The 12,164-nt window shown below is 44.0% G+C and overlaps 1 protein-coding gene across 1 annotated transcript in view; it reads left to right on the forward strand.

Annotated features, from left to right (window-relative positions):
- Nucleotides 1-12,164, forward strand: part of B3GLCT (beta 3-glucosyltransferase) — a 299,257-nt gene that overhangs the window by 155,453 nt on the left and 131,640 nt on the right. The gene's annotated exons all lie outside the window — the stretch shown is intronic.

A 12,164-nucleotide genomic window follows, 5' to 3' on the forward strand; every position in this document is an offset into this window, starting at 1 on the left:
ATGATGGATAATACCATCCTGTATCCACAGCGAGGAAGAAGCCAGCAGCATCATACATGTATCGTTGGAATTGTTGTCAAAGTTTCTCTCCAGATGTGATAAAACTTTTTTTTTGTCAGTAACTTTACAGTTACCCTTTAAGCAGTTTGTGCAAACCGGTTTTCTGTCCTGTGTCCACTTGCAGCTGAAAAGTACCTGATAGAGGGTCTAATGATTATAATGATTGTCCAATGACTCAGAGAGCTTATTCCTTAAGGGAAATACTCCTTAGGTATGGAAAGGGTTAATCCTTAGCCTCCTTATCTGTCTGAAATGGATGGACCTTACACGGGTTTGAAATACTCTGCTCACTACAAGAGGAAAAAGTAGACACACCGCAGAGATGACATATTTTTCTTAATAAAGAATATTAAAAAGTTTTCCTTTTATCCTATATTACTATATACTATTCACTATTGCAATATTAAAAGGTTATCTTCAAAGGTTGTGTTACGCTTCAAACTTCTGAAGTGCTCTCAATTCTGTTCAGGTCAGAATGCCATTGCTAATGTTTTCAGTAATCGTCAGTGATCGCATAAATCCATTGGTCGGATCAAATTTATTCCTGCTAAGTAAAAATATTCATCTAAGCATTTCTCAGGAGTATTTTGTAGCCGAGGAGGAGTACATGTTTTCAGTAATAAAAAAAATAAATAAATTAAAACATATGCATTCATAAAGTTGTTTTTATGTTGACAAACCCTTACTATAACTTCTTCTGAAAAATAGTAAAAAAAAAAAAAGCAAAGAAATAAAATAAATAAAAAAACCAAAAAACTCACTCACTAATATAAAAATAATAAAATAGTAAGATTCATAAACATCTTGGCTATCACTGCGTTCCAAAATGTCTGATCTATCATAATGTAATAAGTTATTCCCAGCGGTTAACCCCGTAACAGAAAATATTGCCCAAAAGTCCAAAATAATTCTTTTACAACATATAACATGTCACAAAAAATGACATCACGCACAGCTCCGGGTTTTTTTGCATAGAAGGCTTGAAATTTTTGTTAAATGTATTAAAACACAATACAACCTATATAGGTTTAGTATCCCGGTGGTTGTAATGAACCAAAGAATAAAGGGAACGTGTAATTTGAGGTGCACAGTGAAAGCTGTAAAAACCAAGCCCACACGAAAATGGCGCAAATGTGTTTTTTTTCACCAATTTCACTACATGTGTAGTGTAGAATTCTTTTCCCAGTACTAGGCATGGAATATCAAATATCGTCACTACAAACCGCAATTTCTTGTGCAGAAAACAAGCCCTCACACAGCGCTCTATATGGAAAAATAAAAAAGTTTGAGGGTGAGGAGTTTCACACTCTGTATGCTAACTGTAGAAAAGAAAGGCTAGGTCCATATCAGTGTTTTAGGAGCCTCTCAAATTTTGCCAGTTCTGCTCCAAAATTTTTTTTAGAATAAAAGCACAAAAAAAAATTCAGTGAGGTCTCTCTTTTGTAATAGAACCTGCACAGCATAGGCTTTTTTTCTGTTTTATTATTCAGCAGGAAACTTTTTTTGAGCAGATTTGAACCAGTTTTCGGCCCAATTACAGTGTCCAGGACAGGACTTCAAGCATCATCGTTATACAGGCAGTCCCCGGGTTACGTACAAGATAGGATCTGGAGGTTGGTGACAATTGGTGACAATTGGATTTTAAAAATGTTGGATTGTCTTCAGAACCAGGATTAACAATAAAGCTTCATTACAGACACCTGTGATAACTGTTATTTCTGTTTATTGTAGCCTAGGACTAAAGTACAGGAAATTACCAATTACCAGAGGTCCGTTTGTAACTAGGGGGCATAAGTAAGTTGGGTGTTCTTAAGTAGGGGGACCGCCTGTATGTGATATGATGAGCCTCATCTTCCTCGCAAAACTGCAAAGAACTGTAATCATGATCACAGCAAGAAGAATGGACTCCTTGTATTATATGGTATATAATAACTTATGACTAGAGATGAGCGAGCACTAAAATGCTCGGGTACTCGTTATTCGAGACGAACTTTTCCCGATGCTCGAGTGCTCGTCTCGAATAACGAGCCCCATTGAAGTCAATGGGAGACTCGAGCATTTTTCAAGGGGACCAAGGCTCTGCACAGGGAAGCTTGGCCAAACACCTGGGAACCTCAGAAAAGGAAATGGACAGGAAACAGCAGGGGCAGCATGCATGGATGCCTCTGAGGCTGCTTAATCGCACCATTATGCCAAAATTATGGGCAACAGCATGGCCATGACAGAGTGACAGAATGAAGCTAGATAGCATCTAAAACATCCAATAATTGACCCTGACACTATAGGGGACGGCATGCAGAGGCAGCGGCAGCAGCGGCAGGCTAGAGAGTGGCATGGCGACATACCCTAAATGGACTCAGGCTTCAAACCAATGGGTGGCAGAGAGGAACCAAAGGAGGTGAGCAAGAAGCGCTCAAATAATATCGGTACATGATAAAAGTTTGCCAGTATATTTTGTGGATTACACAGCAGGGTGGCGACAAAGTTAACAAGTTTGATGTGGAAGCCATGAAAACAACCCAAAATTCTGCCTGACACAGCTCGTTTGATAAGGGGACCATGTATGGAGGCAGTGAACTAGTAGTAGATTAAAGGTGCTGCAGTTAAAACTATGTTAGTTGGATCTTGGCATGGAGCTGGCGCTCCGCTGCCAGGCGAGCTTTCGCCAATCCAAGCCCCTGTCTCTAGGCTACTCCCCAAACAGCACTTCTAAGAACCTTTTGTATAAGATCAAGTGTAGTAGCGTTCTTATAAGTTTAGGATATGGCGGGTGAGGGGAATGTAAACAGATGCGCAAGAAGCGCTGAAATAATATTGGTAAATGATAAAAGTTTGCCAGTATATTTTGTGGATTACACAGCAGGGTGGCGACAAAGTTAACAAGTTTGTTGTGGAAGCCATGAAAACAACCCAAAATTCTGCCTGACACAGCTCGTTTGATAAGGGGACCATGTATGCCTACAGTTCATGCCAGTCGCTACAGTTTAAAATAATAACCCTCATCCATAAAGCTCTGTATAATGCTGCACCCCCCTACCTCTCCTCTCTTATCTCAGTCTATCGCCCAACCCGTGCTCTTAGATGCGCCAGTGATCTTAGATTAACCTCTACCCTAGTGCGGACCTCCCACTCGCGTCTCCAAGACTTCTCTAGAGCTGCACCAATTCTATGTAATGCTCTGCCCCGGACTATCAGACTAATACCTAACCTCCAAAGTTTCAAACGTGCTCTTAAAACCCATTTCTTTAGGCAAGCCTATAACACTCATTAACTGCATGAAGTTTTAACTCTTCTACTAACCCGTCCTGTGTCGTCCTCCCATCTGTTATCCAGCAACCAACAGGCACCAGACTTCTCTGCAGTCCCATTCACCCTGGACCTGGTATATAAGATGACGGCTGAGTGGTTCAAGCGACAGCAATTCCATTTATTATATTTTGTTCTATTCCCTAAGAAGAATGGCTTGACCATTAAATATTCTTTTACCTCGTGTTACCCCATCATCTTCATAAACCGTAAGCTCTGGCGAGCAGGGACCTCACTCCTGTTGTTCCATACAAATGTTGTGCTCTGTTACATTACATTTGTGTTTGTTTCCTATGATTTGTAAAGCGCTACGGAATATGATGGCGCTATATAAATAAAGATTATTATTATTATTATGGAGGCAGTGAACTAGTAGTAGATTAAAGGTGCTGCAGTTAAAACTATGTTAGTTGGATCTTGGGATGGAGCTGGCGCTCCGCTTCCAGGCGAGCTTTCGCCAATCCAAGCCCCTGTCTCTAGGCTACTCCCCAAACAGCACTTCTAAGAACCTTTTGTATAAGATCAAGTGTAGTAGCGTTCTTATAAGTTTGGGATATGGCGGGTGAGGGGAATGTAAACAGATGCGCAAGAAGCGCTGAAATAATATCGGTAAATGATAAAAGTTTGCCAGTATATTTTGTGGATTACACAGCAGGGTGGCGACAAAGTTAACAAGTTTGATGTGGAATGCCCTGTAATAGTTCTTGGGCGGTGTGCCTTTTATCGCCTAGGCTCAGCAGTTTGAGCACCGCCTGCTGTCGCTTAGCGATGGCACTGCTGCTGTGCCTAGAGCTACCGACTGATGGCGCCATGGCCACGGATGGTAATTCGGAGGAGGAGGAGGTGGAGGAGGGGTGGGAGGAGGAGGAGGTATAGTAGGCCTTTGAGACCTGGACCGAGGTAGGCCCCGCAATCCTCTGCGTCGGCAGTATATGACCAGCCCCAGGGTCAGACTCGGTCCCAGCCTGCACCAAGTTAAGTGTAGTAGCGTTCTTTTAAGTTTGGGATATGGCGGGTGAGGGGAATGTAAACAGATGCGCAAGAAGCGCTGAAATAATATCCCTAAATGGTAAAAGTTTGCCAGTATATTTTGTGGATAACACAGCACGGTGGCGACAAAGTTAACAACTTTGATGTGGAATCCATGAAAACAACCCAAATTTCTGCCTGACACACCTCGTTTGATAAGGGGACGATGTATGGAGGCAGCTATATGGACGACTTTTGGAGGTAGCAATGGAGACAACGTGTGGAGGCTGCTATGGAGACAATTTAATTTGGATAGTGCCTGTATGTGGCAGTCCAAAAAAGTTTTCAAACCAGAGGAGCAGGTAGGTGGCCCTCCAGAAAAATGAAATAGATTGAGTGCCTGTATGTGGCAGTCCAAAAAAGTTTTCAAACCAGAGGAGCAGGTAGGTGGCCCTCCAGAAAAATGAAATAGATTGAGTGCCTGTATGTGGCAGTCCAAAAAAGTTTTCAAACCAGAGGAGCAGGTAGGTGGCCCTCCAGAAAAATTGAATAGATTGAGTGCCTGTATGTGGCACTCCCAAAAATTGTTTAAAACAGAGGACCGGGTAGGTGGCCCTCCAGAAAAATTAAATGCATAAAGTACTATAGCTAGAGCCAGTGGGCCCTGTCAAAAAATAGCCAGTTTCCTCTGCTTTAGTGTACAAAGAGGAGGAGAAGGAGGAAAATGAGGAGGAGGAGGAGTGCATAAATTATTCAGGTTGAGCTTCCTTCACCTGGTGGAGATTGGAAATTATGAGAAATCCAGGCTTTATTCATCTTAATAAGCGTCAGCCTGTCAGCGCTGTCAGTTGACAGGCGTGTACGCTTATCGGTGATGATGCCACCAGCTGCACTGAAAACCCGCTCGGACAAGACGCTAGCGGCAGGGCAGGCAAGAACCTCCAAGGCGTACAGCGCCAGTTCGTGCCACATGTCCAGCTTTAAAACCCAGTAGTTGTAGGGAGCTGTGTGATCATTTAGGACGATGGTATGGTCAGCTACGTACTCCCTCACCATCTTTCTGTAAAGATCAGCCCTACTCTGCCGAGACTGGGGACAGGTGACAGTGTCTTGCTGGGGTGACATAAAGCTGGCAAAAGCCTTGTAAAGCGTACCCTTGCCAGTGCTGGACAAGCTGCCTGCTCGCCTACTCTCCCTCGCTACCTGTCCCGCAGAACTACGCACTCTGCCGCTAGCGCTGTCAGAAGGGAAATAGTGTTTCAGCTTGTGCACCAGGGCCTGCTGGTATTCATGCATTCTCACACTCCTTTCCTCTCCAGGGATGAGAGTGGAAAGATTTTGCTTGTACCGTGGGTGTAGGATAGTGAATACCCAGTAATCGGTGCTGGAATAAATTCTTTGAACGCGAGGGTCACGGGATAGGCAGCCTAGCATGAAATCTGCCATATGCGCCAGAGTACCAACGCATAAGAATTCACTCCCCTCACTGGCCTGACTGTCCATTTCCTCCTCCTCCAACTCCTCCAACTCCTCTTCTTCTGCCCATACACGCTGAACAGTGAAGGACTCAACAATGGTCCCCTCTTGTGTCTCGCCAACATTCTCCTCCTCTTCCTCCTCATCCTCCTCCACCTCCTCCGATATGCGCTGAGAAACAGACCTAAGGGTGCTTTGGCTATCAACAAGGGAATCATCTTCCCCCGTCTCTTGTGACGAGCGCAAAGCTTCCGACTTCATGCTGATCAGAGAGTTTTTCAACAGGCCAAGCAGCGGGATGGTGAGGCTGATGATGGCGGCATCGCCACTGACCATCTGTGTTGACTCCTCGAAGTTACTCAGCACCTGACAGATATCAGACATCTGGTGGTGGTGAACGCTGGTGGATGCTGTGGAGGATCGTGGAGGCGACGATGGGGTTTTTGTGCCAGGGTCCTGGGCAGGGGGCTGACTATCAGCTGACACAGGGGAAGGAGCAGTGGTGTGCACGGCCGGAGGTGAACGGGCTTGGTGCCACTGAGTGGGGTGTTTAGCATTCATATGCCTGTGGTAGTTAAGCTAGTAGTGGTGGAACCCCTGCTGATTCTGGTTTGGCAAAGGTTGCACACCACAGTCCGTCGGTCATCTGGTGTTTCCTTAAAGAACCTCCAGACTTCTGAAAATCTAGCCCTCGCCGCGGGAGCCCTCGCCACGGGAGCTTCACTACGTGACACATTTGGCGCTGATGCACCTGCTCTGGCCCTGCCTCTCCGTCTGGCCCCACCACTGCCTCTTCCAACCTGTTCTGGTCGAGGACTCTCCTCCGTCTCAGAAGCACTGTGTTCACCCGGCCTCTCAACCCAGCTTGGGTCTGTCACCTCATCATCCTCCGATCCCTCAGTCTGCTCCCCCCTCGGACTTCCTGCCCTGACAACAACTTCACCACTGTCTGACAACCGTGTCTCCTCATCGTCGGACACCTCTTTACACACTTCTTCCATTACGTCAAGAAGGTCATCATCACCCACAGACTGCGACTGGTGGAAAACCTGGGCATCGGAAAATTGCTCAGCAGCAACCGGACAAGTGGTTTGTGACTGTGGGAAGGGTCCAGAAAACAGTTCCTCAGAGTATGCCGGTTCAAATGCCAAATTTTCCTGGGAGGGGGCAGACTGGGGGGGAGGAGGCTGAGGTGCAGGAGCTGGAGGAGTGCCGATTTCGGTGACATGGGTGGACTGCGTGGAAGACTGACTGGTGGACAAATTACTCGAAGCATTGTCGGCAATCCACGACATCACCTGTTCGCACTGTTCTGGCCTCAACAGTGCTCTACCACGAGTCCCAGTAGCTTCAGACATGAACCTAGGGAGTGTAGCTCTGCGGCGTTCCCCTGCTCCCTCATCAGCAGGTGGTGTCTCACCCCGCCCAGGACCACGGCCTCTGACCCCTGCAGTAGTTGGACGCCCACGTCCCCGCCCTCGTCCTCTACCCTTGTAGTGGGTTTACACAGTCAAGTTTCAATATTTGCAGATGATACTAAGCTGTGTAAAGTAATAAATACTGAGGTCGATAGTTTAGCATTACAGAGGGATTTGTGGAAGCTTGAGGGATGGGCAGAGAAATGGTTGATGAGGTTTAATGTAGATAAATGTAAAGTTATGCACTTGGGCCATGGAAACAAAAAGTATAATTATGTTCTAAACGGTCAATTACTTAGTAAAACTGAAGCTGAAAAGGACTTGGGGGTATTGGTGGATGGTAAACTTAATTTTAGTGACCAGAGCCAGGCGGCTGCTGCTAAAGCAAATAAAATAATGGGATGTATCAAGAGAGGAATAGATTCTCATGATAAAGACATAGTTCTGCCCTTATGCAAATCCCTGGTCAGACCACACATGGAATATTGTGTACAGTTTTGGGCACCAGTGTATAAAAAGGATATAGTAGAGCTGGAACGGGTGCAGAGGAGAGCAACCAGGATTATTAGGGGAATGGGGGACTAGAATACAATGACAGATTACAAAATTTGGGATTATTCAGTTTAGAAAAAAGACGACTGAGGGGAGACCTCATTACAATGTACAAATACCTGAACGGACAGTACAAGGATCTCTCCAAAGATCTTTTTATACCTAGGCCTGTGACCAGGACAAGGGGGCATCCTCTACGCCTAGAGGAGAGGCGATTCTACCATCACCATAGACAAAGGTTCTTTACTGTAAGAGCAGTGAGACTATGGAACTCTCTGCCGCAGGAGGTTGTTATGGCCGACTCTATGTACATGTTCAAGAGAGGCCTGGATGACTTTCTGGAGAGAAAAAATATCACGGGTTATGGGGATAAAACATTTATTTAATTCTTGAAGGTTGGACTTGATGGACTTGCGTCTCCTTCCAGCCTTATATACTATGATACTATGATACCCCTAGCCCTCGGGTTAAACATTTTGAAAATGAAAGTTATAACTTTAATTTTTTTTTTACTTTTTTTGTGTTTTTTTGTGTTTTTTTTTTTTTTGTGTTTTTTAGTTTTTAAAACCAAACGATGCTATCCTATTGCTATGGCTATTTTCTAGCCAAGTATGAAAGCACACTGCTATGCCAGATGAGATGACGCTGAGTTATGAAAAAATAAACGTAAAATAAAAAGGAAATGGCACACTGTGCCTAATTGAAATCCAACCCCTAATAAATTTTCCCACTTTGGTCTTTGCGATGGATATGTCCGTCACTAAGCGCTAAACACAGCGGTCGCAAGTCTCATTACAAATTCCTCACAATTTGGTAGTAGATGCACTGCAGCAAGTACAGCCACCAGCAGATCAACCAGAAATCAAATATATATAACGCTATTGTAGGCGTAAGTAAGCCGTTTGGATTCTCCTTTGGCTATTTTCTAGCCAAGTATGAAAGCACACTGATGAGATGACGCTGAGTTATGAAAAAATAAACGTAAAATAAAAAGAAACTGGCAGACTGTGCCTAATTGAAATCCAACCCCTAATAAATTTTCCCACTTCGGTCTTTGCGATGGATATGTGCGTCACTAAGCGCTAAACACAAAGGTCGCAAGTCTCACTACAAATTCCTCACAATTTGCTAGTAGATGCACTGCAGCAAGGACAGCCACCAGCAGATCAACCAGAAATAAAATATATATAACGCTATTGTAGGCGTAAGTAAGCCGTTTGGATTCTCCGATGGCTATTTTCTAGCCAAGTATGAAAGCACACTACTATGCAAGATGAGATGACGCTGAGTTATGAAAAAATAAACGTAAAATAAAAAGTAAATGGCAGACTGTGCCTAATTGAAATCAAACCCCTAATAAATTTTCCCACTTTGGTGTTTGAGGTGGATATGTGTGTCACTAAGAGCTAAACACAACGGTAGCAAGTCCCCCTGCAAATTCCTCACAATATGGTACTAGCTGCAAATAAAAAAAAAAAAAGTATAACGTTATTGTAGCCCTAAGAAGGGCTGTTGGGTTCTTGTAGAATCACTCCTGCCTAACAGTAAGCTAATAGAACAGCCTAACGCTTTCCCTGACCAGCAGCAGCTCTCTCCCTAGCGGCATCCAGACACAGAATGATCCGAGCAGCGCGGGCAGCGGCTAGTCTATCCCAGGGTCACCTGATCTGGCCAGCCAACCACTGCTATCGACGTGTAAGGGTACCACGTCATGCTGGGTGGAGTGCAGAGTCTCCTGGCTTGTGATTGGCTCTGTTTCTGGCAGCAAAACGGCGGGAGCTGCCATTTTCTCGAGCGGGCGAAGTATTCGTCCGAGCAACGAGCAGTTTCGAGTACGCTAATGGTCGAACGAGCATCAAGCTCGGACGAGTATGTTCGCTCATCTCTACTTATGACGCCTTGAGTCCTGTCTTGACAAAACTTACTTCTGGGGACAGGGCTTCAAAACTAATGATCCTTATGTATGCCACAAGCTTTTAAAAAATTTACATAAGATAAAGTGGTATCCCACAAAGTAAATATGCCATTTTTGTGGATTTACCAAGCTATTTTTAAAAGGTCTGTAGTAATAATAAGAATATGATTATTAATTTTTTTTATTTATATAGAGCCTACAGTAATTGCCAGAACAGTGTCTGTCCCCAATGGAGGGCACAATCTAATCAAAATGGCAGTATGTTTTTGGATTTGGGAGGAAACCCGGAAATAACCCACACAAACACAGAGAGAACATACAAACTCTTTGCGTATGTTGACTTGGGTGGGACTTGAACCCAGGACCCCAGTCACCATGCTGCCCTCCCTATTGGCAAATATTTTTACGGGAGGGGGATTGACAAACTAATTTGGGGAATGGAGTATATCATTTGGTTTTCCCTCATAGCTCAATCTTGTGTGTCTTAAAAACTCTTTCTTAAAAATCTAAAACTGAGAAAAGGAAAATAATGCAAAAATTTCCTTGATGAAAGAAGGTTGGAGTTCCTAACTATCGCAGTATTATTGTATAATTATTATTATTAGTTCTAATTATAACCATTGGAACCGATCGATTGGAATTGGGCAATTTCCATGGCTAAGATCCTCCTGAAATGTGTATTATAGTAATAGGCCATCATATTGTGCACGTCATTAGGAAGTAATTCAGCGTTACGAGAAGCAAGGCTCTTAATGTGTCCTTGTACGTGTCTGCAATCATCAAAGTGACCATTAAGTAAAACTCCAAGTACCTACCACAGTCCGCCACATTTGCAACTTTAGTCTGCAACGTTAAAAGGAACCTGTCACCAGCCGCATCACTTCTAAACAAGCAAATGTAATTTTTATGTGCTGTTAACTGTTTTCTAGCCATGTCTTTATAAATTGAGAGTGTTGCCTTTATCCTTTAAAGTTTTATACGTGGACATCCACTAGTCAGGGGGGTGGGGTTCAGGGAACAGCAGTGAAGCAGGCAGCCACCCTTATGGCCACCTAGTTAGTTTAATCCATGCCTCCTTCCCTCCGTGGAACTGATTCAGGCCCTGACCCTAATCTTCGGTACCTCCCCGTCACCTTGCAGTAATTTTTTTAAAATATCGCTCATGCTCAGTGCGGCTGTCATCTCTGCTCCTGCCCTGTGCGTACCTGGAGGAAGAAACAAGCAGGAGCTTGGTGGATCCAATGCCAGCGGGCCAATCCTCTGCCACAACGTGCACGAGGCAGCGCCACCGGATAGCAGGTACGAGGCTATGTAAGGAGGTGGCCTTGAGGGTGGCTGCCTGCTCGACTGCTTCCATTACTATGCTTGTTACTTGAGATGGGGAAAATAGAAAATCCCACTGCAGCTTCCATCCAATTTTCCATTTGAGTAACAGAAACACTAAAGGAAGCGGTTCAAGTGGTTGCAAAACAGAAGCCGTAGTGTTACTTTTCAACAGATCTGTTGGATTTCCATTTCTATCCCTTTATTGATGGAAAATAATAACAGAAGTCCAAACACAGACGTGAACTTGGCCTTATTTGTGGTCTTTGGAAAGTTGTAAATGACAATCTAATTGATGGTGGTGCCAATTGTCAGACCACTGCTAAATAAAATAAAAAAGGGGAAAAAAAACTGTCTGAAATACCTTTAGGCTACATTCACACAGCCGTATGGGGGACATATATACGCCGTATATACATCCCCCATAGACAGCAATGGACTCACGGCGCCGTATGGAAGTGGCACGAGGCAGCACACGTGCGCCATATATCGCTATGGAGAGGGGCGGGGGTGAGCGGCACTCACCCGCTCCTCCTCTCCTGGGTGCCGACGTGTGCAGTGTTGGGAACTGTTTGAGACTTTATCTTCCTCTACTATAAGGAGGTTTTAGATGAGATAAAGTCATAGGCTTCTAATATCTCGTATTTCTTTTGTTTTAAAATGAATTACTAAAATTTTCTCATACTGGAACTTGGCATGCTGGAAATTGCTTTTCTGACCACATGGGTGTTGAAATGGTTTTTTATGTCCGTTCATTCGTATTTTTCCACTAGATCATCGGAAATCTTAAATAGAATGGAGAAAGTTACTGTAAAATATTACTATTGATCTAAATACAGGCGGTCCCCTACTTAAGAACACCTGACTTACAGACCACCCTAAGTTACAAACGGCTCTCTGGTAATTGGTAATTTCCTGTACTTTAGTCCTAGGCTACAATAATCAGCTGTAACAGTTATCACAGGTGTCTGCAATGAAGTTTTATTGTTAATCCTGATTCTTATGACGACCCAACATTTTTAAAATCCAATTGTCACAGAGACCAAAAAAAAATTTGGCTGGGGTTATAATTATAAAGTATACGGTTCCGACTTACATACAAATTTAGCTTAAGAACAAACCTACAGAACCTATTCTGTACGTAG

Source organism: Engystomops pustulosus, chromosome 2, assembly GCF_040894005.1.
Source record: "Engystomops pustulosus chromosome 2, aEngPut4.maternal, whole genome shotgun sequence".
NCBI lineage: Eukaryota > Metazoa > Chordata > Amphibia > Anura > Leptodactylidae > Engystomops > Engystomops pustulosus.